The sequence below is a fragment of the Salarias fasciatus genome, unplaced genomic scaffold (assembly GCF_902148845.1).
Source record: "Salarias fasciatus unplaced genomic scaffold, fSalaFa1.1, whole genome shotgun sequence".
Taxonomy (NCBI): Eukaryota; Metazoa; Chordata; class Actinopteri; order Blenniiformes; family Blenniidae; genus Salarias; species Salarias fasciatus.
This window is the reverse complement of record NW_021941376.1, coordinates 101,435-107,500: the sequence shown is the minus strand read 5'-3', so window position 1 is coordinate 107,500 and position 6,066 is coordinate 101,435.

The window sequence follows — 6,066 nt, the reverse complement described above, 5'->3', positions numbered from 1 at the left end:
CGCCGCCGGGCCGCTGCCGCCGCCGGGCCGCCGCCGCCGGGCCGCCGCCACTGGCGCCACAGGACCAACTATTTATTACCTAATATTATTCATGATTAGACCAACTAGAGGAGACCGGAGGACTGAAGACGAGTCTGGGGGACGGAGACTCCTGTTTTCTACTGTACAGTCATGACGCCGTTCCCTCTCAGAGCCGACGGGTTTCATCGCAGCTGTTCTTTTTCTACCATTTGCTTCGGTCATTAACACCTCAGCCTCCACCTCCACCTCCACCACCTGCACTCTCATTCAAATTCTCCTCCGTGACGGGAGGCAACCAGCCGGTGAGAACTGGAGAACGGGTGGAGAACGGGTGGAGAACGGGTGGAGACGGAGCCATGTCTGCATACTGTGTGTCGTTTAAAGCTTCTATGAACCAACTTTTCACCCGACGCTGTTTTAGAAATAAAGAGTAAAGTGATGCTCTGCTCCTGCTGACGTGGGCTGGGTGCAGCAGGGTGGAGGAGGCGGGGCGAGCGGGTGGAGGGGTGCAGCCAGGTGTCAGGTGTGTTGGCCGTCCAGACCGTGACGCCTCCGCCCGAGAAAAGAGGGAAAGTCGCCTCTTTCAGCAGAACTCACCTGTCAGGACGGCCGGAAGGAATCCGCTTCACAGGCGAGCCGGCGGCCGACTGACGGCTTGTTATGGCAGGGGTGTGTGTGTGTGAGTGTGTGTGTGTGTGTGTGTGTGTGTGTGTGTGTGTGTGTGTGTGTGTAGGCAAGGGCAGGGGGGGGGGCAGGAGGCGGGACTCACTGCAGCGCTGCTCACTGAAGGAGCTGTGAGCTGCAGAAAGGCCGCCGCCGCCGCCGCCGCCACAGGACATCCGACACTCAGCGCAGCTGCAGACACCCTCATCTAAATAAACACAACGCTCACGCGCACGCGCACACACACACACACACACACACACACACACACTCACCCCGCACGGTGGGACGGCTCGGTTACAACCCACTCAGGTCAAAGGTCAACGCATTTATTAAGAGACGAACCTCTGAGGAGTCTGTTCCGTAAACACTGAAACCCAGAAACACTGAAGAGGAGGAAGAGGAGGAGGAGGAGGAAGAGGAGGAGGAGGAGGAAGAGAAGGAGGAAGAGGAGGAGGAAGAGGAGGAGGAGGAGGAAGAGGAAGAGAAGGAGGAGGAGGAAGAGAAGGAGGAAGAGGAGGAGCAGCAGGAGGTGAGAGGTCCAGCCGTTAAGTAAAGATGTTTTAAATCCTCTAAATCAGAACCAGTTGAAGAGTCTCTACAGTCAGCTGATGGAGGAAGAAGCAGGAGCCACCAGGACAGAACCCTGGAGACAGAACCCTGGAGACAGAACCCTGGAGACAGAACCCTGGAGACAGAACCCTGGAGACAGAACCCTGGAGACAGAACCCTAGAGACAGAACCCTGGAGACAGAACCCTGGAGACAGAACCCTAGAGACAGAACCCTGGAGACAGAACCCTGGAGACAGAACCCTAGAGACAGAACCCTGGAGACAGAACCCTGGAGACAGAATGGTTCCTCCTCCCAGAAGCTTCACTGCTTCACTCTGCAGAACATCTGGAAACACCGAGCAGAAATCAACAAACAGGGTCTGAGTTTCACCAACTAACAGAACCAGAACCAGCAGAGCAGCAGAGCAGCAGCAGAGCAGCAGAGCAGCAGAGCAGCAGAGCAGCAGAGCAGCAGAGCAGCAGAGCAGCAGAGCAGCAGCAGAGCAGCAGCAGAGCAGCAGAGCAGCAGCAGAGCAGCAGCAGAGCAGCAGAGCAGCAGAGCAGCAGAGCAGCAGAGCAGCAGAGCAGCAGCAGAGCAGCAGCAGAGCAGCAGAGCAGCAGCAGAGCAGCAGCAGAGCAGCAGAGCAGCAGAGCAGCAGAGCAGCAGCAGCAGAGCAGCAGAGCAGCAGCAGAGCAGCAGCAGAGCAGCAGAGCAGCAGCAGAGCAGCAGAGCAGCAGCAGAGCAGCAGAGCAGCAGCAGAGCAGCAGCAGAGCAGCAGAGCAGCAGAGCAGCAGAGCAGCAGCAGCAGAGCAGCAGCAGAGCAGCAGCAGAGCAGCAGAGCAGCAGAGCAGCAGCAGCAGAGCAGCAGCAGAGCAGCAGAGCAGCAGAGCAGCAGCAGCAGAGCAGCAGCAGAGCAGCAGAGCAGCAGAGCAGCAGAGCAGCAGCAGTTTTCTGCAGATATGTCATATTTTATATTTACTTAATTTTCTGTTTTGTCACACAGGCACACAGGGAGAGTGTCAGTTTTATCACATGACCTGCTGCCAATTCATAATTTACCAAATTGAAACTTATTCTTTCCATTAAACTAACATTTCCTAAAATGGAGTTCTGACTGGAAAGTTCAGATTGGATCTGAGAAACGCTGTGACTCACTGAAAACAACGTTCAGTCACTAAAACCTGAATTCAGAGAGAATATAGGATCAAGCCCTGCTCGGCTCGGCTCGGAGCTGCAGGGACCCTCAGGAGGTTCTAACAAGACACGAGAGCGGAGATTACTAGAAACACACACACACACACACTGCAACACTGCTCCTCACACAAAGCAACACACATCTATGTCTGGAGATGATTCACAGCAACAACAACAGAAACAACAACAGCAGCAGCAGCAGCAATTGCCGGGTTGCCAGGTTGCTGCGTTGCCGGGTCCGGTCCGCTGGAGGACCGTTCTGGTGACACCAGCTGAAGTGAAGTTGCGTTTGTGAGACTTCCTGCTGCAACAGTTTCTCTTTTAGGATCAGAGAGTTCCGGGAAGAAGGTTCAAAATCCTGAAGCTGATCCGAAAACGAAAGACCGAGAAACACAACTGCAACAAACACGAGGACTGAAACCAACAGATCATCTGCTAATGGAGGGTTTTTTCCTTTAATGACGAGATATGTTTCTCTTAAAGCAGCTCCAGCTCACTGCAGCTCGTCTCCCAGAGTCAGCTTTACATAGATCACACATTCTTAGTTTTCCTTCCAGTCCTTCATACCGACCTTTGACCTTGGAATCCTTGTGTTATTTGTTCTAAACTTACTGACACCCAGCATTTCCACAGAGTAATTATTTCTCTAAATTATAGTTTTCCGTTATCTCTGCGTAGAGCGCACAGGAAGTCCTCCCTCTGATGGACGTGTTGGTCTTTCAGTCAGTCTGAGCCGGAGGACGGAGCTGGAGGACCAGAGGACCGGAGGACTGGAGGACCGGAGGACCGGAGGACTGGAGGACCGGAGGACTGGAGGACTGGAGGACGGAGCTGGAGGACCGGAGGACCGGAGGACCGGAGGACCGGAGGACCGGAGGACCGGAGGACTGGAGGACCGGAGGACCGGAGGACTGGAGGACTGGAGGACTGGAGGACGGAGCTGGAGGACCAGAGGACTGGAGGACTGGAGGACTGGAGGATGGAGCTAGAGGACTGGAGGACCAGAGGACTGGAGGACTGGAGGACGGAGCTGGAGGACTGGAGGACTGGAGGACTGGAGGACAGACCAGTCATCCAGGATCTTCTGGACCTGGTGGAGCCAGGGAGAGATGAACTGTCCAGTTGTGAATGTTTGGAGAACATAATTATAAATTTGTCTGGTGAATGTGGTGTTGTTGCTTTGGACGGTTCTTCCCCAGAACCCGACCATCCTTTATTTACCAGTAACACCTGAGTGGAACCTGCCCGGTTCTCCACACCTCATATAGATCCAGGTCTTATGACTGATGGCAGGATCCTCCGTCTGGATTGGCTGACATCCTCTGTGCAGCAGGATTCCAGGTCACTGATAAACAAGGCAAAGATACATTCTCACCTCGCCTTCCTCCCTTCAGACTCAAAGAATTCAGACTCAGTTCCATTAAAATAAACACATGATTTGATATTTTATGCATATTTTTGACCGCCTCTAGAATTCACCCGACAGCAGCGAGGGAGAGTTTCTACCACAGAGCCTCCGCCAAACGCTGCCAAAGCCTGACTGTCATCAAGGAAAGAAACCAAGAATTCTTTTAAGAACAGTACAGATCAATCAGCTGTTGAAGGAGAAGCCTTAAACCCCAGAGTCCAGGATCTTGTGAAACAAACCAACGTGAACAGAAATATCTCCGCTGATTCTTAATTTACTCACTGATGACTTTATCTGTTCCTGCAGCTTTTCCGGTTTTTAACTTTGTTATTGGTGTATATGTTCCGGCCTCAGAAAGCCACTGTTCAGGATGCTGTCCTCAGATACTAGATCCTCCACGAGGTGTGTTAAAGTCCTGCTCTGACTGGAAATCCTCCTCTGAATCTTTGAAGCACTCTGAACACTTCAGCAGAAACTGGACAGTGTTCTATTGTTTTTAGATTCATTCAGTTCCCTCTAATAAAGTTTTGGATTTTGTGATTTTAGTTTTGACAGGTCTCTGTTAAATGTTCTTAAGTCGACTCTTTTAGCTTTTCGCATTGTTCTCTTACATTCTGTACATTTATGCTTAACCTGCTCACTACTGATTCTGCTTGTGTTTGGTTGTCTCAGCTCTATGATCCTGTTTTTTTATTCTACATCCCCAGTTCAACCATTTAGCCTTTATTTGATGTATTTGAGGTTTTCTCTGTCTTACTTATTTTGGGAAATGTAATTTCTGCACTTTTAATTATTTCACTTTGTTCTTACTTTCACTGACAAATTCTCTGTTATTCAGTAATTCATCAACCAGCTCAACGTCTAGATTTTCAACATGCTGCTCTGTCATTCCCCCATCTGCCTCTTTCCAAGTGTGAAGTAACAATCAGCTGATCCATGGATCTAATGAGAACCTGGACCCAGAGGGTTCAGGGGGTTCCTGAACCCCGGGGTCCTGCCATGTGGAACCGGATCCCAGTTCTGCTCCTTTCTCTTTTTCTTTCATGTAACGATTCAGAACTACGTGTCGTTGATCGTTTCTCTTCTCGTTTATGAACTCTGTTCATACAAGAAATGTCTCCGTCGGTCCCATGTCTCTCTGTCCCCTCACCCCAACCAGAAGAGCAGAAAGCTGCCACCTCTGAGCCTGGTTCTGCAGGTTCCTCCTGGTTCTGCAGGGTTCTCCTGGTTCTGCAGGTTCCTCCTGGTTCTGCAGGTTCCTCCTGGTTCTGCAGGTTCCTCCTGGTTCTGCAGGGTTCTCCTGGTTCTGCAGGTTCCTCCTGGTTCTGCAGGTTCCTCCTGGTTCTGCAGGGTTCTCCTGGTTCTGCAGGTTCCTCCTGGTTCTGCAGGTTCCTCCTGGTTCTGCAGGGTTCTCCTAGTTCTGCAGGTTCCTCCTGGTTCTGCAGGGTTCTCCTGGTTCTGCAGGTTCCTCCTGGTTCTGCAGGTTCCTCCTGGTTCTGCAGGGTTCTCCTGGTTCTGCAGGTTCCTCCTGGTTCTGCAGGGTTCTCCTGGTTCTGCAGGTTCCTCCTGGTTCTGCAGGTTCCTCCTGGTTCTGCAGGGTTCTCCTGGTTCTGCAGGTTCCTCCTGGTTCTGCAGGTTCCTCCTGGTTCTGCAGGTTCCTCCTGGTTCTGCAGGGTTCTCCTGGTTCTGCAGGGTTCTCCCTTCCCTCAGTCTCTTCTGTCTCGTGTGGATCTGTTGGGTTTTCTCTGTAAAGCGTCTGGAGATGACTCTGTTGTCACCGGCACTTTATAAATAAAGCTGAATCGAACTGAAATTGTAACATTTGGATTAAAACCTTTACACTAACATCTGGATGAACAGCTGCTGTACTGGAACATCTGGATGAACAGCTGCTGTACTGGAACATCTGGATGAACAGCTGCTGTACTGGAACATCTGGATGAACAGCTGCTGTACTGGAACATCTGGATGAACAGCTGCTGTACTGGAACATCTGGATGAACAGCTGCTGTACTGGAACATCTGGATGAACAGCTGCTGTACTGGAACATCTGGATGAACAGCTGCTGTACTGGAACATCTGGCTGAACAGCTGCTGTACTGGAACATCTGGCTGAACAGCTGGTGTTTCCGGACCTCCGCCCTGCGCTGCAGCAGATGCAGGCCTGTGCTTCACCGCTGCTGAGCTAAATGAAGTCATTTCTGATCACACTGACGCGTCTCATG